This window comes from Lynx rufus, unplaced genomic scaffold (genome assembly GCF_022079265.1).
Source record: "Lynx rufus isolate CCGP_SWC_20201006 ecotype Redwood Valley unplaced genomic scaffold, mLynRuf1.p SCAF_15, whole genome shotgun sequence".
NCBI lineage: Eukaryota > Metazoa > Chordata > Mammalia > Carnivora > Felidae > Lynx > Lynx rufus.
This window is the reverse complement of record NW_025814829.1, coordinates 31,341,416-31,366,548: the sequence shown is the minus strand read 5'-3', so window position 1 is coordinate 31,366,548 and position 25,133 is coordinate 31,341,416. Positions and strand designations below refer to the sequence as shown.

The 25,133-nt window shown below is 48.0% G+C and overlaps 1 pseudogene; it reads left to right on the top strand.

Annotated features, from left to right (window-relative positions):
• LOC124509841 (potassium voltage-gated channel subfamily H member 1-like) overlaps nucleotides 1-24,642 on the top strand; it is a 132,569-nt pseudogene extending 107,927 nt beyond the window's left edge.
• The last annotated feature ends 491 nt before the right edge of the window (nucleotides 24,643-25,133 follow it).

Genomic DNA, 25,133 nt, shown 5'->3' with positions numbered 1-25,133 from the left:
GGGTGGGGCTCAACTGACCACTGCTGATCACACAGGAAGTACAGGAGCTGCGAGCAGGGAGGAGGCTTCTTCCCTCCTCCCCCTGCCTTGCAGTCCTGCTGGGGCCCCTGCCATGGGCAGAACCTAACTAGAAGCCAGCTGCCCAGGGAGCCTGGGAAACGTGGGTGCCCAGCTCCCAGCTCCAGCATCTCCAAACAGAGTATGGAGGGTGGATTTGATGCCAATTATCAATAAGTAAATAACTGAGGCCTACAGCATGCACACACACACACACACACACACACACGCGCGCATGCACCCTGGAGTGTGCTGTCTCCTTTTAACCTCATGGTGTTCCCCAAGAGATCTAGTAAAGGGTATTATTGCCAAGTGATAAAGACAAAACCAAAGACCAGAGAAGTTCATTGATCTGCCCAAGTCAGACAGTCAATCACCAAACAGTCATGGAATATCCGCAGGATGCCAGGCATTGTTGTAGCTCCGGGGCCACAACAGTGAGCAAGACAGAGCCTGTCTCAGCAAGGACGCTGGTATTGTAGCTGGTGGTGTGGGGATAGTGGGAGTGGGGAGACGATCAAAGCACACTGGAAGACAGGTAGGCACACCAATAATCTTAGGCACTGAAAACAAATGCTGAGCGCAGTGTGAACACGTCAAGTGCTATGGGGGGGCAGGGGTTAGGAGAGGTCGACGCCCCAGGGGATAGAAATAGCAGCTGAATACCAAGAACCCAAGTGCATGGCCAGTGGCCATTCCAAGTCACCCTCACCTCTGCAAACTGGGAGCTGTGCCCCTCCCCCACCCTGCTCCCAGTGGGAAAGTTCTTCATCAAAACACACCGTGCAGAGCAACGAGTCTGCGGGCACCTCTGAGTGGCTGCTGTGGCGAGGCCAGGTAAGGGGAGCACAGGGCTTGAGCCGTCGGAGGCAGGGCCGGGGCCTCAGCTCAGGAACCAGTGGTTGGCCTCTCCCAGGGGCAGAGTGGTAGTGGCCCAGCCCGTGCCCCAGTCCATGGCTGAGGAAGGGGGCCGTGGCAGCCAGTCCAGCCTCAGCTTGGTAGGGATTGTGAGAATATGATAGAGGCACACGGGGTCTAAACCACCTCATGGACTCATAGGAGAGGAAAGGCAATGGACTGTCACTTCCCAAGGGGAAGGCTCTTTTGTTTTCTTTACATGCGGACCAACCACCTCATGCGTATTGTCTGTCTGCCTGTATTCAGTAGACACTGCATAAAGACTTTGTGAATGGCTGATCAGAGCTGTCTCCTCATGGAATGAGGTTTTGTAGAGAGTGTCCTCTCTCCTTATGACAGAGCATGAGGCTTAGGGCCACAGCGAGGAATTCAGGTTAGGTATCAGGAAGGAAGTCCTGAGCGTGGGGAAGCTCGGCTTGCTCTCCTGACGGGCAGGGGCACTGCCCAACTCCAGGGTTGATTCACGTGGTTTGTCTGGTGTCAGGGAACTGGGCCCCTTTCCAGCTCTGGGATCTGGGGCCTACAGCTGCAGACCCATAGCCGAGTTCCTTCCTAACAGGAGGAGGGGACCTGGCATGGCTGTGCTCCCCACCAGTGTTCCTCCTGCAGGCAGAGGGCTCAGGCAGCACAGACATAAATACCAGGGGGCCAGGAAGAGCTATTTTTGTCTTAGATCCAGTGCCTCAAGGCCTCTGCCCAGGATGGGACTCCGGAATGGGGAGGGGGACCATGATGCCTGGTGCCCAGGAGGGAAACACAGAGCAAAAGAGAGTGGGTGTAGCTGGTGAGGGGCTCCGTGTGTACGCATAGAGCTGGGGCCAGCTCTCCAGACGAGCCCACATGCTTCGTTCAGGGTGCTGTGCTGGCAGCTCCTGAGGGGGCACAGGCATCTGGGGGCTCATCAGAGAGAACTGGCCCTCACTCTGACATTGTCCCAGACTGTGTCCTGCCTCTGCCCACCCTGGTGTGAGACACTTCACTGTGCAGACAATTCTGATGATACGTCTGTAGTTTAGATGTGACTGAGACGCTGTGGACACCTCACGGAGGGCAGAACTGACAAGCTTCCTTGGCGGTAGAACAGCTGCACCCAGTGAGCAGTGGGGCCCCCCTGGACTCCTGGACTCGATGGTGTTGAGATTCAGCATCCTAAAATGGGGGTGTTAACCACACAGTAGAAAATTGTTTATTGAGATGGTCAAACCCTAGAATAATCTAAATAGTGAAATTGTTACAACCATTATTTTACACAACTAGATGATTGCATGAATCTAAGAGCTGTTTGCTCTAGAGCCTAGTGCATGGGACAGTGCAGCTTGCCGGCTAAAGCGGTGAGTGTCCCAGCAACCCAGTCACATGCCACAGACAGTGTGCCACGGATCATGAAAGATGACAGTGATGTCAGAGCCAGCTTTCTAGGAAAGTGCAAGTTGTCAGGATTCACAGTTGTTTGTCCATTTTGGTAGAAAACACCTCTTTCTAAGAGTAGGATAACAATTATGCAAATATATGTTTTGTATCAGAGTCTTTAATACAGAAAAAATGAAGAGAATGCAGCCAACCAGAAGATGCTGGGGATGGATGAATCTCTCTTTCATGATTGTCCCCTCCGGGTGGTGGGAAGTCCACAGTGGAGAGACATGAATCCAGAGGACATCGGGTGTAGATTTACCTGGGTGAATGACTTCTGTGTCCACCTTGGGAGGCTATGAGGAGTCACTGATGTGGTCAAAGCAATTAGCCCCAAATCTGGTGCTTTGTTGAATGGCTGGTTGGCATTAGCCACTGTTGGGCTTGAAGGCTCAGATGAGGAAGTAAGGAGAAGCACTGGAAAGAGACTCAGATACAAGATGGTGGTAGTAAAATGTTGACCCTTCAGTGCCTGCCCTGAGTTGTCCCTTCTCTCATGGGCTCCCTTTGCTGCGGTCTCAGGGCAGACCCTTTCTCCTATTTCCCATTGCTCTTTGCCTCGGGTCAGAAAGCAAAGAGAGTATTCACCCTATGTCCAGGATGGAAAGAAACAAGGAGACAATGTGAGCAGGATTGTGTGGGATAATATGGCTGAAGGGGCATGGGGAGTGGGCATCTGCTCAGAGAAGTATTTGGTGGGTTTGATGTCTGCAGATTCCAGGTCACCTTCTACTTTTTTAAGTTGTCATGTGGAATAATGAGACCACATCATGTTAACACAATTTCACAAATCACGATTAGTGTGTCCCCAGACAGGAGGGAGGCATTATGGAGGGTATGTTGGAGGCTGAACCCTGGTTCACCGGTCTTAACCCCTTGGTATCTCTTCCTGCGAGAGGAAGGAGGTCCGGTCGGTAGGGCTTTGAGTCTTACCTCCACCATTTGCATGCCCTTAGGTAGTCATTGACCTTTCAAGGCTCAGTTTCTAATTTGGAAAGTGGGGATAATGACTGTGCCCAGCCGCCAGGGCCACCGTAAGAATGGCATGAGATACCACACGTCTGGCATGCCAGACATTCTCCATCGGCGTCCGCGCTTCCACCGGCACTGCGGCCACAAACACGTCTTTCTCCATTGGTGGCATTTCTCCCTTTTGCCATTGCATGTGCTGTCCCCTGTCTGAAACCTTCACTCAAATTCTTTACCCCTTTTTTTTTTAATTTATTTTTGAGGGAGGGGGACAGGAGGGGCAGACAGGGAGGAAAAGAGAGAATCCCAGGCAGGCTGTGCGCCTGCACAGACATGATCATGACCTGAGCCGAAACCAAGAGTCGGACGCTTAACCGACTGAGCCACCCAGGCGTCCCCCGGAATTCTTCACCTTTGACACCTGACTACTTCCAGCTCCTCCTTCCAGAATCCTCTCAAGGGTCGCCCCCACCAAGAATGATAATACACTTAACTCAGCAACCATTAAATGTCAAACGCTCTTTTTAAGGGTTTTGCTGCTACTGTCCAACTTCACCCTCACGAGAGCCCTGCAAAGCCAGTCACGTCATCTGCTTGCACAGGTGAGGAAGCCAAGGCACAGGGAACACGACCCCAAGTCTGTCTGATTTCTGGAGCTGGTGCTCAGCCCATCACTCCGCCCTGACTACACCGCCAGTGCCCACCCTCCCCACCACCCTGGCCTCCGCGCCTTCTGTTGAAGCTGTGTTTGCCAGTCTGTCTCCCGACAAGCCGGCACCCCTGGGAGGGCAGAGCCAGGCTTCATTCTCTCTAGCCACAGGTGCTGGCAGCACATGGGCTTAGCTCAGTGGGGGATGACTGGCTCTCGTCCTTCTGGAAGCCTCGACCCCTCCCTGAAGCTCAGGGCCTCCCTGTTCTGGGCAGTCCACATGTTCATGCTGCTGTGGAGAGAAAATGCAGCACTTGATTCCATAATGAGCCATTCCGAGGGGGTTAAGAACTGGCCTTTTCAGGGGCGCCTGGGTGGCGCAGTCGGTTAAGCGTCCGACTTCAGCCAGGTCACGATCTCGCGGTCCGTGAGTTCGAGCCCCGCGTCGGGCTCTGGGCTGATGGCTCGGAGCCTGGAGCCTGTTTCCGATTCTGTGTCTCCCTCTCTCTCTGCCCCTCCCCCGTTCATGCTCTGTCTCTCTCTGTCCCAAAAATAAATAAACGTTGAAAAAAAAAAATTTTTTTAAGAACTGGCCTTTTCAAAAAGCGAAACCCAACCCACCGCCTTATCAAATCAGTCCATCTCCACTTTGTTTTTCCACGTTTTCAGTTTGTAAATGGCCCGGTTTGTTAACCTTCATGTTTTATGCTCTGCCATAAAACCAGGCAGGGCTACTGGTGGAGGGGGCTGGTGGGAGAGGAAATGATGAGGAAGGTCACGTCACCAGGGCCTGGAGGGACCTCAGAGTGGGATCAAAGTGGCTTGGGTCCATGCCAGCATAGGCCCCTGCTCTGGGAGAAGAGGCCTGCCTCCCCTTGTCATGGGGAATATGTGTATATACCTTGCTGCGTGCCCTGCTTGCAGTCGCCCAGCTCTGTGCCCTCCATTCCAGACAGCAAACCGCTTTTTGTCAGATCAAAGGAAGGAGGAGCCAAAAGTGATAGCAGGGCCTATCAGACCCCTTTCAGTCATCCTTCAGGGACCAGGGGGCTCCTCGGGTCTCCCTAGGGTCACCCCTCTGCCCCTCCTCAATCCCAGGCAGCACACAGGAGGGCCGAGCCTGGCTGGAAGTGTGGGCTCCGGCAGAGAGGTACAGGGCGGGGACTGGGGTGCTGTGTGGCCGCACTCCCGTGTGAGCATGCGTGCACGGACAGAGGATGGCAGCGTGGCTGTGACCTCACTAGTCATCAACCCAAGGGTTCTGGGACCCCAGTCAACAGATCTGGGTCGGGCTGCCTGCGTCAGAATCACCTGGGTTCTTGTTGCAAATGCTGGTTTCTGGCTGTGCTGCGAGAAATCCTCACTCAGTAGTTACAGCCTCTCCCAGAGGTTTGAAGTACAACCAGATTTGCGACGTTGATCTGGTCCAGGACCAGACTTACCCAAGTAAGTCTGTAAGTAAGGACCTGACTTAGCCAAGGTCCACAGCAGCTGGTCAGTGGCCGGGTTGGGACCCCTCCAAGCCTGTGTGCTTTCTACTGTTTATACATGTTTGGGATTGGGGGCATGTGTCTGAATCTAATAGAAACCAAACTAAATTCCTTTTGGTTTATCTGTAGTTTTCTATGATTCATGCTTAGTCTTTGTTCATTTATGTAAACCACTGAGAATTGACATTATGTGTATATTTTTATTTCCAATCTGAGCTCTTTCAAGTAACTGGGCTTCCACTCGGGTGTCCTCCCCTCATCCTCTGTGCCATCAAGGCTCCAGGTGGTCCATTCGCCTCCCCATCCTGTCTTTCCCCTACTTGTGCGGCTAGGACCCTCTCGCTCTTACTCAGTGGCCCTGAGGGGACTACTGCTCCCCTGGGCCTGGTCTGGGGCTTGGAAAAGGCTTGGGCTTGAAAGGGGCTGGACCCTCCTTGAATGAAGCCCAGAAGAAGGTCGGTGGCCCTGACTCACCTCCGATTCCAGGGGGATTGCTTTTTCAGACACATCTGAGATAGCGGCTCAGAAAGCCCTGCAGCTTGATGACCGGATGTCAATTCAGTTCAGCTCAACAACCGCTTATGAAAGGCCTCCCGGGCCCAAGGCTGTTGCTTGGTGAGCCCCCAGCGGGATGCAGAGATGGATGTGTGAGGCACAGTGGCCATCCTGCCCCGGGGCAAACTTTGTCTCCCCTACTGCAGTAAGTCAGGAGCCGCTCAGCATTCTGGGGGGCCACCCTTGCCCAACACGTCAGGCAAAGGAAAATATATGCCCCTGTGAGCCGACAGGACTCTGGCTGGCCAGGAAGGATCCAGACTTATCCTGTCATTGGTGACTGGACCCATGCCAGCCTGTCCCCAGGGTCCTGGCATTTCTGGTGGGCGAGTAGAGTCCCAGTAACCATGTCTCCAGACTGGCCTCTGTTGCCTGGCCCCGTCTACCAGTCACCATGTGAAGAAAGGTGACAGCAAGGCACGAGCACCAGCTCGCCCCTGAAGTTGTTTTTACCTAGCTGTGTGACCTCCATCTAGCACAAAACCTGTTTCATAACAAAGTGTTGAACATCTCATGTAATTTATGGAATACTGTACCAAGAGGGAAAAATAGCCTGGTTGTGTGGGTACAGAATGGTCATAGTGTATCAGTTATCTGCTCCTGTGATCGCGTAGCTGATGGGGAGCCACAGCTCACTGCCACTGCCTGGCATCATGAGAGAGCATCATACCACATAGTGATAGCCCCAGAATAGATCCAGATGCAGAATTCCAAGTACCGTTTTTTTTTTTAATTTTATTTTTAATTTTTTTAAAATTTACATCCAAATTAGTTAGCATATAGTACAACAATGATTTGAGGAGTAGATTCCTTAGTGCCTCTTACCCATTTAGCCCATCCCCCCTCCCAAAACCCCTCTAGTAACCCTCAGTTTGTTCTCCATATTTAAGAGTCTCTTATGTTTTGTCCCCCTCCCTGTTTTTATATTATTTTTGTTTCCCTTCCCTTATATTCATCTGTTTTGTTTCTTAAAGGCCTCATATGAGTGAAGTCATAGGATTTTTGTCTTTCTCTGACTAATTTCACTTAGCATAATACCCTCCAGTCCCATCCACATAGCTGCAAATGGCCAGATTTCTTTGTTTTTGATTGCTGAGTAATACTCCATTGTCCATTGTGTGTGTGTGTGTGTGTGTGTGTGTGTGTATGTGTGTGTGTGTGTGTATATATATATATATATATATATATATATACACCACATCTTCTTTATCCATCCATCCATTGATGGGCATTTGGGCTCTTTCCATACTTGAGCTATTGTTGATAATACTGCTATTAACATGGGGGTGCATGTGTCCCTTCGAAACAGCACACGTGTATCCCTTGGATAAATGCCTAGTAGTGCAATTGCTGGGTCATAGTGTAGTTCTATTTTTAGTTTTTTGAGGAACCTCCATACTGTTTTCCAGAGCGGCTGCACCAGCTTGCATTGCCACCAACAGTGTAAAAGAGATCTTCTTTCTCCGCATCCTCGCCAACATCTGTTGTTGCCTGAATTGTTAATGTTGGCCATTCTGACAGATGTAAGATGATATCTGAGTGTGGTTTTGATTTGTATTTCCCTGATGATGAGTGAAGTTGAGCATTTTTTCATGTGTCAGTTGGCCATCTGGATGTCTTCTTTGGAGAAGTGTCTATTCATGTCTTTTGCCCATGTCTTCACTGGATTATTTGTTTTTTGGGTGTTGAGTTTGATAAGTTCTTTGTAGATTTTGGATACTAACTCTTTATCTGATATGTGATTTGCAAATATCTTCTCCCATTCCATTGGTTGCCTTTTAGTTTTGCTAATTGTTTCTTTCACTGTGCAGAAGCTTTTTATTTTGATGAGGTGCCAGTAGTTCATTTTTGCATTTGTTTCCCTTGCCTCTAGAGATGTGTTGAGTAAGAAGTTGCTGCAGCCAAGATCAAGGAGGTTTTTGCCTGCTTTCTCCTCTAGGATTTTGATGGCTTCCTGTCTTACGTTGAGGTCTTCATTCCATTTTGAGTTTATTTTTGTGTACGGTGTAAGAAAGTGGTCCAGGTTCATTCTTCTGCATGTCGCTGTCCAGTTTTCCCAGCACCACTTGCTGAAGAGACTGTCTTTATTCCATTGGATATCCTTTCCTGCTTTGTCAAAGATTAGTTGGCCATACGTTTGTGGGTCCATTTCTGGGTTCTCTATTCTGTTCCATTGATCTGAGTCTCTGTTCTTGGGCCAGTACCATACTGTCTTGATGATTACAGCCTTGGAGTATAGCTTGAAGTCTGGGATTGTGATGCCTCCTGCCTTGGTTTTCTTTTTTAAGATTGCTTTGGCTATTTGGGGTCTTTTCTGGTTCCATACACATTTCAGGATTATTTGTTCTAGCTCTGTGAAAATGCTGGTGTTATTTTGATAGGGATAGCATTGAATATGTAGATTGCTTTGGGTAGTATCGACATTTTAACAGTATTTGTTCTACCTATACAGGAGCATGGGAACTTTCTCCATTTTTTTGTGTCTTCTTCAATTTCTTTCATAAGCTTTCTATAGTTTTCAGTGTATAGATATTTCACCTTATGGTTAGATTTATTCCTAGGTATTTTATGTTTTTTTGTGTGTGTGTGCAACTGTAAATGGGATCGATTCCTTGATTTCTCTTTCTGTCACTTCATTGTTGGTGTATAGGAATGCAACCGATTTCTGTGTTTTGATTTTATATCCTGCAACTTTGCTGAATTCATGAATCAATTCTAGCAGTTTTTTGGTGGAATCTTTTGGGTTTTCCTTGTAGAGTTCCATGTCATCTGCGAAGAGTGAAAGTTTGACCTCCTCCTGGCCAATTTGGATGCCTTTTATTTCTTTGTGTTGTCTGATTGCAGAGGCTAAGACTTCCAATACTATGTTGAATAACAGTGGTGAGAGTGGACATCCCTGTCTTGCTCCTGACCTTAGGGGGAAAGCTCTCAGTTTTTCCCCATTGAGGATGATATTAGCATTGGGTCGTTCATATGTGGCTTTTATGATCTCGAGGTATGCTCCTGCTATCCCTACTTTCGTGAGGGTTTTTATCAAGAAAGGATGCTATATTTTGTCAAATGCTTTCTCTGTATCTATTGAGAGGATCATATGGTTCTTGTCCTTTGTTTTATTGATGTGATGAATCACGTTAGTTGTTTTGTGGATATTGAACCAGCCCTGCATCCCAGGTATAAATCCCACTTGGTCGTGGTGAATAATTTTTTTAATGTATTGTTGGACCCAGTGGCTAATATCTTGATGAGGATTTTTGCATCCATGTTCATCAGGGAAATTGGTCTATAGTTCTCCTTTTTAGTGGGGTCTTTGTCTGGTTTTGGAATCAAGGTAATGCTGGCTTCATAGAAAGACTTTGGAAGTTTTCCTTCCATTTCTATTTTTTGGAACAGTTTCAAGAGAATAGGTGTTAACTCTTCCTTAAATGTTTGGTAGAATTCCCCTAGAAAGCCATTGTTTTTTTGGGAGATTTTTGATTACTAGTTTGTGTTCCTTACTGGTTATGGGTCTGTTCAAATTTTCTATTTCTTCCTGTTTCAGTTTTTGTAGTGTATGTGTTTCTAGGAATTTGTCCATTTCTTCCAGATTGCCCATTTTATTGGCATATAATTGCTCATAATATTCTCTTATTATTGTTTTTATTTCTGCTGTGTTGATTGTGATCTCTCCTGTTTCATTCTTGATTTTATATATTTGGGTCCTTTCCTTTTTATTTTTGATTAAACTGGCTAGTGGTTTATCAATTTTGTTAATTCTTTCAAAGAACCAGCTTCTCGTTTCATTGATCTGTTCTACTGGTTTTTTTTTTTTTTGGTTTTGATAGCATTAATTTCTGCTCTCTTCTTTATTATTTCCTATCTTCTGCAGGTTTTGGGTTTTATTTGCTGGGTTTTTTTTCAGCTTTTTAAGGCATAAGGTTAGGTTGTGTATCTGAGATCTTTCTTCCTTCTTTAGGAAGGCTGGATTGCTATATACTTTCCTCTTATGACCACCTTTGCTGTGTCCCAGAGGTTTTGAGTTGTGGTGTTATCATTTTCATTGGCTTCCATATACTTTTTAATTTCCTCTTTAACTTCTTGGTTAGCCCATTCATTCCTTAGTAGGATGCTCTTCAGTCTCCAAATATTTGTCACCTTTCCAAATTTTTTCTTGTGGTTGACTTCGAGTTTCATAGCGTTGTGGTCTGAAAATATGCACAGTACAATCTCAATCTTTTTGTACTTGCTGAGAGCTGATTTATGTCCCAGTATATGGGCTATTCTGGAGAACATTCCATGTGCACTGGAGAAGAATGTATATTCTGCTTTAGGATGAAATGTTCTGAATATATCTGTTAAGTCCATCTGGCCCAGTGTGTCATTCAAAGCCATTGTTTCCTTGTTGATTTTTTGATTAGATGATCTGTCCATTGCTGTGAGTGGGGTGTTGAAGTCTCCTACTATTATGGTATTACTATTGATAAGTTTCTTTATGTTTGTGATTGATTTGTATATTTGGGTGCTGCCACATTTGGCGCATAAATGTTTACAATTGTTAGGTCTTCTTGGTGGATAGACCCCTTGATTATGATATAATGCCCTTCTGCGTCTATTGATACAGTCTTTATTTTAAAGTCTAGATTGTCTGATATAAGTATGGCTACTCCAGCTTTCTTTTGTTGACCATTAGCATGATAGATGGTTCTCCATTCCCTTATTTTCAATCTGAAGGTTTCTTTAAGTCTAAAGTGGGCCTCTCGTAAATAGCATGTAGATGGATCTTGTTTTCTTATCCATTCTATTACCCTATGTCTTTTGATTGGAGCATTGAATCCATTGACATTTAGAGCGAGTACTGAAAGATACGAATTTATTGCCATTATGATGCTTGTAGAGTTGGAGTTTCTGGTGGTGTTCTCTCATCCTTTCTAATCTTTGTTGCTTTTGGTATCTATCTATCTATCTATCTCTATATCTATATCTATCTATCTATATCTATATCTTGATATCAAGATATAGATATAGATATATAGATATTTTTTCATCTTTTCTTCCCTCAGAGAGTCTCCCTTAACATTTCTTGCACGGCTGGTTTAATGGTCACAAACTCCTTTAATTTTTGTTTGGGAAATTTTTTATCTGTCCTTCCATTCTGAATGACAGCCTTGCTGGATAAAGAATTCTTGGGTGCATATTTTTCTGATTCAGCACATTGAATATATCTGCTACTCCTTTCTGGCCTCCCGCGTTTCTGTGGATAGGTTGCTGCAAACCTGATCTGTCTTCCCTTGTAGGTTAGGGACTTTTTTTCCCTTGCTGCTTTCATGATTCTCTCCTTGCCTGAGTATTTTGTGAATTTGACTATGATATACCTTGCTGATGGTCAGTTTTTTTTTAATCTAATGGGGATCCTCTGTTCTTCCTGGATTTTGATGTCTGTGTCTTTCCCCAAGTTAGGAAAGTTTTCTGCTATGGTTTGCTCACATAACCCTTCTACCCCTATTTCTCTCTCTTCCTCTTCTGGGACCCCTATGATTCTGATGTTGTTCCTTTTTAATGAGTCACTGATTTCTCTAATTCTTAAATCGTGCTCTTTTTCCTTAATCTCCCTCTTTTTTTCTGCTTCATTTTTCTCTATAAGTTTGTCCTCTATATCGCTGATTCTGTGTTCTGCCTCATCCATCCTTGCCACCGCGGCATCCATCCATGATTGCAGCTCAGTTATAGCATTTTTTTATTTCATCCTGACTAGTTTTTACTTCTTTTTTCTCGGCAGAAAGGGATTCTAGTCTGTTTTTGACTCCAGCTAGTATTCTTATTATCGTGATTCTAAATTCTGGTTCAGACATCTTGCTTGTATCTGTGTTGGTTAAATCCCTGGCTGTTGTTTCTTCGTGCTCTTTCTTTTGGGATGAATTCTTTCATTTTGTCATTTTGAAGGGAGAAAAGGAATTGATGAGGCAGAAAAATTAAAATTAATAAAATTAAAATTAAAAATATTAAAACTAAAACACACACACAGACACACAAATCCAATAAATGATGCTAGGTCCTAGGTGTGTTTTGGTCTAGGTGTTGAAAGTGGTTTGACAGATTAGAGAAAAAAAGGATGGGGGGAAAGGAAATTGAGAATTTGAAAAAAATGAATACACTGAAGTAGACTAAAAAGAGATGATGGGAGTAAAATAGAATTTGAAAAATTTACACAAGAGTAAACAATATAATAGAAAAAAAAGAAAAATCTTTTTAATCAAAATTAAAATTAAAAATGAATTTTTTTCTCTTTCTGTATCCAAGAAAAAAGAAATGAAAAAGAAAAAAGAGGAAAAAAAAGGAAATCGTTTGAAAATTTGAAAAAGTGAATACCCTCTAGTAGATTAAAATAAAATGATGGAAGTAAAATGGAATTTGAAAAAAAATTACATAAAAACAAAAAATATAGTAAAAGTAAAGAAAAATATTTTTAATGGAAATTGAAAATAAAAATAAAGTTTTTCTCTTTCTGCATTCAAGAAAAAGAAATGAGAGAAAAAACAAAAAGAAAATTGAATACATTGACCTAACAGATTGAAATAGGACGGAAATTACTTCGTTTTCCCCTAGAAGTCAGACTATGAAGCGCTTTATAGTCCATAAACTAAGCAGGCAGTAAGACTTGTGTTCTTGAAGAGCAAGATTGGCCCAGTTGGGTGGGGCTCAGTGTAATGGCTCCATTCTCCATGGCACTGCTAGCCTACTGGGGTAGACTGTTGTGCCACTCGTAGGTGCGTATTCACATGCACAAGAGGGGTGAAAATGGCGTCACCCAGCTACCTAGTCTCTAGTATCAGAACTCTGTTCTCCCCAATCCGCAATCGTGCACCCGTCCTCCATCTTCAGCTTTCTTCAACTCCCTGCTTTTTCACTGGCCATGACCAAGCCCCAGGCAGAACCTCTCTCCTGAGTTTTATCTCAGATGCGGCTCTTTGCCCTGGCCCCTTGCTTCTGAAGTACTGCGGCTTTGACCCGTTCCACCCCTCACTGAGCAATGGCCAAATGTCGGCTGCACCCAGGAACCCTTGCTGGACTCTGCTGCTGCCGGACTGTGGCCAGGTGCCAGCCCGCCCCAGAAAAAGTTTGCGAGATAGTGTAGCAGCAGCGTTTCAGGGATTCTCACAACACACATCTGGCACCAGGCTTCACAACCTTAACGACCTTGTTCCAGCACCAGCAAATGTGGGCATTCTCTGGGGTCTGCTGGGACCAGGGGGCCTCAACAGTTTCTACCAAATGTCCTTCCAGCCATGGAACCGCTTTTCCCCGTGTGGCCTAAGAACCTCCTGGACCCCACTCTACTCCTGGGGATTTGCCCTTTCCACCAGAGCACCACCCGGTATTGAGCTGCAGAGTTGCAGACTCTGCGCTCCCCTTGTTTACAGTTTTAATGGAATTTAAACCCTCTCCTTTCTCCTTTCTCCCTTTTTAGTTTTGTCCCTGCAGCTGTTTCCAATTTTCCACTTTCTCTCCAGATGCTTTTGGGGAGGGGTGCTTTTCCTGTATTCGACCCCCCCTGCCATCTCTGTCCTCTCTCCCCCCGCAAAAGCTGCTCCCTGCCCACCGCAGCTTCTTGCTCCCCGAGTTCCCCTCTCCGCACCACATACCTGCTGAGTTCTGTGGTTCAGGTTGTGCAGATTGTTGTGTTAATCCTCCAATCCGTTTTTTAGGTGTGCAGGATGGTTTAGTGTTGGTCTGGCTGTATTTCATGGACGTGAGACACACAAAAAACTTCCATGCTGTTCCACCATCTTGGCTCCTCCCTTCCAAGTACCATTTCTAATGAATGTATATCCTTTAGCACCATCATAACATCGAAATATAAATCAGGGCCCATCTGTTCACTCTATGTGAACATATAGTTCAGAAGCATATCAGTTGTGCATAGAGAAGTCCACTTGTAATCTCTCTCTCTCCATGGGACCATGAATATCAGACACAGATGTGTGTGTGTGTGTGTGTGTGTGTGTGTGTGTGTGTGTGTGTTGGGTGGCATACACATCATTTCTTTCACCCTAGCATGGGCTCACAAACAGGGAAATGGCTGTAATTTATTCACTGACATATTCAGTGAGTCACTGACCACTGATTAAGCACTATATATATTAGGCATGACACCAAAGATGAAAAATAAAAAACTGAATAAAGCATTGTGCCTGCCTTCAGAGAGCTTCCCCCAAAGGAAAAGACAAATAAGCAAAGTGTTTCTTTTCACAAGGGTTGCAGTGATCTTTGATGGAGGTCTGTGTGGCTGCCCCATGTTTGCTACCAGCAGGGTCTTTGACCCGGGGTGGGGAGAGAAGCTCGTTGGGAGTACATGACACCTAAGCTAAATCCTGATGCTCACATAGGAGTCAGGTTGAATGGATGGGGCAGGAGATGAGATTGAATGGAGCTTCAAGTAGGTGAACAGGGCTTTTTCAGAACCTGAGATTACTCAGTAAGGATGGAGCATATAGAGTAACTGAGGGGTGGGAGGCAGGAGAGTTAATCATGCAGCTTTGTCCGTCCACTAGGGGGCGATGGAAACCCAGAACCCCGCACTCTGGCTCAGCAGCAGGGTTAGAGATAGGAGGCAGCATCTGACTGGAACACAGCATAGGAAATGGCCTTCTCATCCATCAAGGTGATGCACAAATACAAAGGGCACCCCATCCCCCACATGGGGGTGGATTTCAGTGTTTTCCAGAGGGGTTTCTAGGGAACACTACTCTTTCAAAACAGGGAGTCTAGGGGAAAGCGTTCAAGAAATGCCATATGCAGTAGTCTCCTCTTAGACATTCATCAAAGACACATTAACATGGTAAGACTCTGAGAAGTCCTGCAGTAAAGCAGCCAATTTACCATTGTGGTGTGGCTCAAGTTTATTTTATCTTGAGATTTATTCCCCCTCAAGATCCCTGTTAAAACATCATGGAACACTTTAGAAAAGCTTGATAGACTTATCCTCAGGCCTCTGTTCATTGCCTGGTCAGAGCAGACAGCACCCTGGGTTCGGGGTCTCGGGGTCTTGCCTCTCATTCCTAGAGTGCCTGGTGTTGGCAGCACAGACCTCATCATTGTGAGTCACGGGGCCACCCCTGCCCACTCAGATATGAAATACTTGGCCAAATGCATGGACATGGCTGCCTCTGAGGTGAATCTTCCCAGACCAACTTCTCCAAAAACGTGGGTGACGTTAGTAAGCGGAACCCCAGACCCCAGGTCAGCACAGCTGTCAGACCACATCAGCCCCGTGTCCCCAAGGGGGCTGCTGGTTTTACTCATTGATCCTCAAAGGAGGGTTCGGGCATTTTTGCAGGGCAGGAAGCTCTTTCCTGGTTCATCTGTCCATCGGATGGGCCAGTGCTGTTCAGGTGGGGCTGCCACCAGTGACAGTAGCACTAGGGTGACCCTTTGGGATAAGCCAAGAGGCTTCAGAAGAGTCAGCACAGAGCCAGAAGTCCCCGTCTCCTTCCACGGAGAGCCCCAGCCCAGGAGGGCTGAGCTGCCCCCACCCATGTAGCTACAACATCTAAAGACGTTGCCTGGGTCAGGCCGGGCCCCGAGCTCTTAGTCCAGGATCCACGGGGCATCTGGTTGAAGAGCAGAGGATACGCTGCCCCTCACAAACGTCCACCACAGGTGCATATTACAGCCTTTGTCAGCCTACTGGTGTACTTCACTGTACAGCCTCTTGGGATCGGCTTTGTGTTGCCCCCTCAATATTTGAAGAAGTGCTTCCTTTTCTTTAGTCTTAGAATATCTCATTTCACGTCCAAGAGCTGCCTTAACCTTTGATGTTGAGAGAGTTGCTCAGAGGACCATGTGTGTTCCAAGCCAGCCCCTTCCTTTATACCATTGACTACAACATCTGTCGTTCATCTTTTCCAGGCAGAGGACATTCTCCCATTGATTCATTAGCTCATATGTGTCTTTTATTCATTTATTTATGCCACAAATTATTTATTGAGGGCCCTCCAGGTACCAGGCATTTTCTAAGTGCTGGAAATAATGGACAAAACAGACAATCCCTGTTTTCTTAGGGTAGATAATTTTTTTTTAATAGAAGATACAATGAGACATGCCAAATACTGTTCTAGGACCTCAGGGAGGTTTCAGAGTTATAGGCGTCAACAACTGGTATCATGATTGGGAATGGCTGCTTACAAGGAACAGAGCCTGACTCCACCTCAAGTAAAAACAGGATGATACTGTTAAAAACCAGGTGTCCTGCAGGACAAAAGGCAGGAAACGAGCAGTCAGCTCAGGCCACCAACTCTTGAGTACATGTGCGTTCTCACTCATCCTTTCTCTCTTCCTCCCTCTTTTCTCACTCCCCCTCTCTTCCCACCTTCCTTCCTTATTCCCGTCTTCCCTCCTCCCCTCTGTAAGAAGGGATGTGCCTGGGGGAGGAAACAGATGGCAGGGCTACCGCAGGTGGACACAGGCCACAGAGTAGTTAAGGCAGAAGAGAAGTTCGAGCACAGAAAAGGCAGTTGGTGTTGGGAAGCCAGAGGTAACTTAGACCTCCATGGAATCAGGGAAGCCTTTCTGGAAGAGGTGCTATTTGAGCTGGGTCTTGGTGTTAGGGGGATTTGGATGCCCAGTGGAGAGCAGGGGTCATTCCCAGAACAGAGCACAGGGGGCAGAAGCGGGGAGGGAGGTGTAAGTCTGGTACCTCAGAGCGTGAGGAGCAGGGAAGGTCCTGTTCCTTCTATTTATCATCCCTCCACCCCCGTGATGCCTTTCGTTGGATTTCTCTTCAGGTTGTTTTCCTGAGTCCCACAGCTTGGATCTGCAGGCTAGACGACAGAAGTAGATGGGATATGGCTGAAGGGAAGCAGGGGAGGCAGGGTTGTTAAATCACCACTGGGCAGGGCAGGGCTGCAAGAAATACTGCCCAGCACAGGTCAGAAAGTCATGCACTGTGACCCAAGGAATGTAAAGACTTAACCAGGTGGCAAGAGGAGCGGCCGCATCCCACCCACCTGTTAGTGACCCAAGTGTAGAGTCATCCGGCATCAGGAGCTTTGATGGAGAAATCGGGTGACAGGTGTGAGCCAACGATTTGTTGATTGCATCTAGCAACTCAGTGTGTTGGACTCCTCTGTATTTATGGGCACTGTAAAATCAATCTCGTCGGTCAGACCTGAGAACCTAATGAGTGGTGCCATCAGAGAGCTCTGGCCAGGGGGGCTTCCTGGAGGAGAGGGTGAGTTATAAACCATCTGCACCTGGAGGTTAAAAAGGCAGAGGCCTGGAGATGGTGGGGGAAGGAGGGTTCATGTTAAGCATCTACAGTGGGCCTGTGCTTTCACATAAGTAATCTTGTGCTGGCTTTACACCAAGTCACAATAGTGGGGATAATAGTGGGGATTTTCCCCTCTCTTCAAGGAGGAAATAGACTCTGAAGGTAAGATGCCTGCCTGAGGTCACACAGCTAGGTGGCAGGGCTGAGATTTCTTTCTGACCTCAAAGCCTGTGGTCCTGGCATGCTACCATGTGTGCCTCTCCAAGACCTGCAAGTCCTGTGGCAGGTCCTTGGGGCAGGTTCTGGGTTGGTCCGAGGCTGCCCGCACAGGGCGCAGGGGTTTCCGGGTTGTGGTGATGGAAAAGCTGCTGCTCCCTTACACAGGCCTCTCCTCTGCTTCTCAGTGATCTCAGGACTGGTCCTCGGACCGGTGATTTATATAAAATAGACAACCTATTGCAGGTGGCTTCCCACAAGTTGAGAAGTGGGATGGGTCAAACGTGTCCCTGAGCGCATCTGCCACACTCAATGTAAGCCAGAAATTACACAGCTTGCCTATAATCAGAGGTCAGCACCGGGGAAAGCCCTGTAATTTATGGCTCTTGCTGTACTCAGAACCAGATTCATGGACAGTTTGCTGACTGTCCATCCTCTGCATGAAGCACTGTCATCATCAGTAAGTACCTGTTGGACGTTTAATGGGTCTGGGGCTTGATGACTTGGGTACAAGTCCCTTATAGCAAACTTCTATTTTATGTGACATTTAGCTACCCTGAAACCTTGGTTTTCCTCTTCTCTAAAATGGGAATGTGTCCCAGTGGCTTTACAGTGCTGCTGTAAGGAATACATGAAGTGACGTTAAAGTGCCTTACGAACCATCCAAATGGTTGTTAGTATTAGGACAAGCTCGTGTGCAAAACCATGGGATCTTCCCCCGTGAGCAGCCTGAGGATGGGGAGGGCTTCTGTGTGAGACTTGCTTTTGCTTTCACGGCAAGCTGAATTTCATTTCACCAGATCTGCAGGTGGCAATGGCAGTCTTAGCTGTGGCCCTGCCTGGGGATTTGTCTGAACTTTCTTACCCTGCAATGTGGTGTAGACCAGGAGTGCTCAAACTTCCATGCAGAAGAGTCACCTGGAAAGCTTGTTACAGATTCAAGGGCTTCCTGTTGGGAGGTTCTAATACAGCAGGTCTGAGACGGGGGGGGGGGGGGGGGGGGGGGGGGGGCAGAAGAATGATTTCTGTAAAGCTCACCAGGTGACCCTGGACTGCAGGCAGGGGCCCAACTCAGGCACTGGGACAGTCTCCCAGAAGGAGGCCATCTGGCACCTCCAGCCTCCTGGCGTGTGGGGATGGAGAGGCTGAAGTTTGTTCCTCTTGAAGAGGATGACAGCAGGAGTCCCTTCCTTGCTGTGGGCAAGCTGGGAATGAGTGTCCTGGAAAAGGCAGGTGTGGGCGGTTCCCTGAGCAAAGCCCGGGATGGCGCTGGAGGGACGCGAGCCCTCTGGGAGCCGCAGCCCTTGGCGGGGCGCTGACAGCCTGACGGCTGATGGGCTGAGCTTTGCTGTTCTTCTGTCTCACTCCAGATCGTGTTCCGGAAGATCAGCGACGTGAAGCGGGAGGAGGAAGAGCGCATGAAACGCAAGAATGAGGCCCCCCTGATCTTGCCCCCGGACCACCCTGTCCGGAGACTCTTCCAGAGGTTCCGACAGCAGAAGGAGGCCCGGCTGGCCGCGGAGAGGGGCGGCCGCGACCCGGACGACCAGGATGTGGAGAAGGGCGGTGCCGTCCCCGAGCACGTGGCCAACCACAGCCTGGTGAAGGCCAGTGTGGTCACCGTGCGTGAGAGCCCCGCCACGCCCGTGGCCTTCCAGGCGGCCTCCGCGGCGGCGGTGTCGGACCATGGCCGGCTGCACGCGCCCGGCGCTGAGTGCCTGGGCCCCAGGGCAGCGGGGGGCGACTGCGCCAGGCGCAAAGGCTGGGCCCGCTTCAAGGATGCCTGCGGCAAGGGCGAGGACTGGAGCCAGGTGGCCAAGGCCGAGTCCATGGAGACGCTCCCCGACAGGACCAAGGCGTCCGGAGAGGCCACCCTCAAGAAGACAGACTCCTGTGACAGCGGCATCACCAAGAGCGATCTGCGTCTGGACAACGTCGGTGAGGCCAGGAGCCCTCAGGACCGGAGCCCCATCCTGGCGGAGGTCAAGCATTCTTTCTACCCCATCCCCGAGCAGACGCTGCAGGCCACGGTCCTGGAGGTGAAGCACGAGTTGAAGGAGGACATCAAGGCCTTGAACACCAAAATGACAAATCTTGAGAAACAGCTCTCTGAGATACTCAGGATATTAACTTCCAGAAGATCCTCTCAGTCTCCCCAGGAGCTGTTTGAAATATCGAGGCCCCAGTCCCCAGAATCAGAGAGAGACATTTTCGGAGCAAGCTGAGTGGTCTAAAAAAAGTCAAAGACCAAAACCCACCGCCCTTCCCTGGACACCATCCCCACCACACACACCTACATGACCAACAACTTCCAAAGTAGGCTTTCCTGACAGAAAATCAAAGTGGGACCAGTCGCTTAGGCACGCGCGCTCTTTCTCTATCTGGGCACAGATACGGGAAGAGGTGTGTGTTACCACCCTGCTAGATGACAGCTGTTTTCCAGCTGTCTGCACAATTTTGGAAGAGGGGGCATGCTGAGGGTATTTTCCTTCATTTTTAATTTTTTTACTGCCACGATATTTGTAAAAGATGACAACCACCAGAAAAGAAGAGCAGCTATTTGGGGATTGGTGGGAAAGCATTGGAGAACCCCTCATGTATATACCAGACTGGGCTCCTTCACCAAGACCCCAAAGACTGCGGTGGGCACAGGGATTTCCCAGCATTCCCTGTCCTTGTACAGCCCATGTCTGTTGTCACCTTATATTTGCCCACAGTCATCATTTGTAACAAGCTCGGGACAAGGGGAGTTTGAGGGCCAGGGAGGTTAGGGCCTTGTGACTTTCTGTCTTTAAGGCCGGAAAGCAGGGAGGTGCTCTGGGCGCCTCCTCGGCTCTCCTTTCCCAAGTGTAACAGCTGCACGGGGCCCTTCAGGAGGCAGAGAATCTCTGGGCTGTGGTCGGCGGCCTGCTGTCACAGGAGAGGCCTCAGATGAACCTCTGGCCCTGCTCCATGCCACTGGCCTCATTGCATGGGCCCCTTTGCTTCTTTTCCTTCTCAGCCTCTTCCCAAGCGTTCCTGTGGCATTTCTCAGGGTGTGGGGCACCGGCAGGAAGGGTGATGAGCCCAGAGTTGCTTTAGTAGCAAAGCAGACACACAGACACACACATACAACCTCAGAAAAACGATTGTAGCAAGTCCTCTGTTTATATTATGATTCTCACCGGGATTGATGGCCCTTCAGCAGTTTGCATTATGTCCATTGCATGGAGTCGTTATAGGATACTTGGGAGCCATGCCTGGCCTTATTTTAAAATTAACCTCTCTTTCTTTTACTAAAGTCAGTAGGATTTCAAGAAAAACCGCGAAGACGTCAGGGTCACGGTTGTACTTGCTTCAGGAGCAGAAGGAGAATGAGGTGGCAGGTTCTCAAGCTGTGTGAGATGATGGACAGAGACAGCCATGGAGCTGTGGGCCCAGAGAAGGTCTGAGCTCAGAGGGACAGTCACAGAGGCACCTATGCCATGATGCTTGGGGACACTCCACGGCCTCCTAGTCACCTGGGGTCAGATTATTCACGTGCTCCTTTCAATGGCATAGGAGAAAGGAAAGAGGGCCCTCCCAGGCAGAGTGGAACTAGCTCAGGGGTTATGCCCTGCCCTAACAGTAGACAAGCAGGGTTGGAAGTTCAGCTCTAAGAACTAGCTTGGAGAGAGTAGAATTAGGACCTGGACTATTGGTGACAGCAGGGACCCAGCCAGGGCGCTGGCTTTCTGCATGTGTCACACTGCAGCACCCTCACCCTTAGCGCCTGGTGTAGCTTAGCTATACAAATCCAGAACCGGTGTTAATCCCCTCAGTACTGAAGGGGACCTGCCAGGATGGCACTTGCCCTACCAAAGATAGAATTTCTGAAGGCCTCCTGTCTGGGCCCATCTCTCCCCTCACCCCTTTGGTCCTGTTTGGTGGCCATGGCAGGTCCCAGGACTTGGCCCTCAGTTGTCTGGGCAAAATGGGGCAGTCCTCTCCTGGCTGCCAGCATTGGTGCAGATGGCCCTGGGGAACAGAGTCCAGGGAGTCAAGGGAAGGACCCTTCCCCAGGGGTTCCCGTACACTTATGCAGCTTCTCCTGGGAGGCTTACCGGGTGGCCGCTGGCTTCCTGAGGCTGCAGCGTTATTAGATTTAGCCTCAGACGGCAGCATACAAATAGGAGGAAGTGTAACTTCCCAAGGCCAAGTCTTAACTGTTTGTGACTCTAGATAAAGCACTGAGACTTTCAGTTTCTTTGAGAAGCTGCCAACTCGTCCAGAGGCTATAAAATATCTGGAATCCCATCTGCCCCCAGAATGTTCTAGTTTGCTGTTCCTTAAATGTGCTCATTAGCCTGCTTCTAAAGTTCAGTACCCACTACTTTTAAGTCAGGGCAAGGGCCCTGGATGACTCTATCATCCAGCTTCAGAAGCATGTGCCCAGCTCTCTGTGGGCTTGGTGACAGGCTCCTGTCCAGCACCCTGCAGGCCACTGGAGAGGGGCCCTTTCCTTCCCCACTAGCTCTGCCTGAGGGGACAGGCGTTTATTAAGAAATGACTCCCCATCTGGGTCTGAGGGGCAAAGATGCTAATATGCCAGGCTTGGAAGCCAGACCTGTTTTGGGGGGAAAATAAAGCTTCATGAATGTACTCCTGGACTGACTCCTAGGACATGAATCGGGCTAACGACCAGAAAAGCCTGGATCTGCGGTGGGAATGTGCTCATCTCAGGGCCGCAGGGCCCACATGTGTGCCTGTGGTGACAAATCCCCACAGTGTGGCCTGTACACGCTTTTAGTCTTCTCCACTTAAGGACTCCACTTAGGGACTTTTGCTTTGTTTCCTCTGAAAAAATTAGTTTCTAAAATGAGCCAAACCTTCTCTCCTTCCACGTTTATGACATGCACTTGGCCATGGACCACTTCGTGCCAACTACCTACTCTTGCCTGGACGCTGCTCTGGCTTCCTGAGCAAGGACCACAAGCTTCAGATACTGACTGAATCTTCCACTGTCTGGTGGCTGAATAGAGGTTAGGGAAACACAGAATTACTAGTTGTTGGACTTAACATTTAGACTTTAGAAGTTATGTTGAGATATTTACCTGTTTTTTGTTTTTTTCCTTCTTGAGGGAAGGGGACATGATGTATTACACCATTGCCCAGTACTTGCCAGTTACTTGATCTCGTACTTAAACTCCTTACCTCGGATGTTATTCGTAGGGTGGCTCCACTTCCCAGAGAGTGTCCTGATGGGCTGCTTTGGAGCAAGAGGTCTTGCCCCAGCACTTGGCTGCTTGTTGAACTTGCTCTCCCCGACCGATGGGGGAGTGGGAGTGAGGGCTGAGTCTATGAAATATGACGGCCAACGAGACGGAGTGCCTGTTCTCTGTGGAGGATGGGACCCCGGCACTGAGTGCTGCTGTCCGGTGCACCTGCAAAGGCTCCTCCAGTGACTATGCCAGGAATCCCCTAGAAAGGAGAGGGAGGCAGCCCTCTGGTTGAGAAGGTCTGGTCTAGTGCACAGTTTTGCCATCTGCACCTCCATCCATCCCATTCACTCATGCTTAGACCTCCTGGCTTGGTTCTAAGATGATTCCTTATATTCTCAACCTCAGAGTCCATCTGTGTGCAGAAAGTTTGTAGCCAGTATAGTAGGCAACCAGTGGCTTACAAAAAAAAAACAAAAAACAAAAAACAAAAACAAAAAAAACCAGATGCTATGACAGCATGGGCCCAAGGGTTCCAAAGCTGTTTCCATTTCTTGTTATCCAATCCCTGGGCCTGTTTTACCCTCCACCCTCTAGATCCTGTGTGGTGTTGCTGGCCAAACATCAGGACTTTTTCTGGAATCTTCTTTCAGAAGCAGAGCTAGCATGGCTTAGAGTAAAAATGCACTCCACCACCACACCCCATCCAGCAACTTCCCCTCCAAATCCTTCGGTGGAAGGTGAAATAGGCCAAGTGTCAGAATTTTTGTTGAAGCCTCTGTAGGGACTAAAAGAATGCCTTAGGAGCACCCGGTGTAGGGAGAGCCTCATCTCCCCTTGTTGCATTGACCACCAAATGGCACATGCACTCTCTGGAAAATTGTAGGAGTCCTGGTGGAGATACAAATTGCTGTGCGTTTGATGAGTAGACTGTACAATGTTTTGCAATAAAGATGTTTAGCCTTAAGACCCTTGAATGGAACTCCAGCTGTGATGGAGCTGCCGACACCCTCCTCCTCCTCCTCCTCCTCCTCCCTCCTCACATCGTGTTGCTTTAAGAGGAACCCACTGAGGGCCCACTCAGACCCCGGGGTAGCCTCTCTTCTGTCACTAAATCGTCGTACTGCCTTCTTGCTCGCTTCGATACAAATACCTTCACCAGCTCTTGTGCCCTCCAGCTGGGGGATTTCTCTGTCCCCTTAGCACCAACTGCAGCCATCAAAGAAAGCACCATTTTCTCACCCAAGGTATTCATGTTGAGAAGTGCTGACTTCCACTCCCTCTGATACACAGTTCAAAAGAATCAATGTGAATGTGCAGCTTAAATTAGTTTCAAGTGAAACTTCATTCTCATGTGAGCAAGTCAGACTTACTCTGGAACCTCTAGAACTGGACTTGAACGCCCTGCAGGTGCCAGGCCCCATGGGTGCCCTCTCAGCCCCACCATTAAACTTTTCTTAGAGCCATTGTCTCTTTATCTGGGACTTCAGAGCCGGTCAACGGATCAAGGAACTATTTAATGAGAAGTTCACAGATCTTGTATCAGGATATGAACAATGAGAAAGATCTTAAGATGCACCCTGCCCCAATGAATGTATTCTCTTAAAATTCAGACATTGTACTTGTGCATCGGTTGGAGACTGCCCACATCTGACGTTTCACCAATGCTGTAAGGACACTTCTACTCCTGAGCAAGTTTGTCAGCCTGGGGCTTCTCCTTATATTGACGCTCTTTTTATTGAGTTCCACCAAATCCTTCACTGGGTTTTTCTTTTTCCTTTGCATCTGCCACTTTGTCCGAATGAGCATGAACAGACAGAAGTACAAATGAGCTGATACTATTTTTATGGTCAGTTGAGGATGCTGCCAGAAACTCCACTGTATGTGTGCCGCTTGGGAATGTTAAAAGGAACATGTGGGCCCCTCCATTGATAATATTCCCTTCTCAACATTTTTAAACAAGCACAAATGATATTTGTAAAAAAAAAAGTTTAATTTTATTTATTATGGTAATAAACTATTTTATACATGATACTTGCCTTTGCCTTTTCTTCTACAATTTTGAGGCACTGAATTGGGTGTTCTGATCTAAGGTGCCAGAACAAGGATGGTACTTTCTATTCAAGAGTCTGAGAGGCTCTAATCTGGATAGCACCTGTAAGTGTGGACTCAGAATTCTAGAGACACCAAGACTGTGTGTCTAAGTACAGCATAGCGAGAGGATGGTCGTGAAGGTGCTTTGCCATATGACCTAGACATAGAGCTGTGTCTGCCATACAGATGGACAGAGATGCCCTCAAAACCTGGCATCCTGGAAAGCTGCGGTACAACACACTGATTTAACACTTATCTGAAGCTGGCCTCCCGAGGAGAGGTGAACTTTTAAACAATTTGGATTGAAATTTAAGATTTATGAAGGCTTCCCTGCCTTTTCAAATACAGTGTAAAAA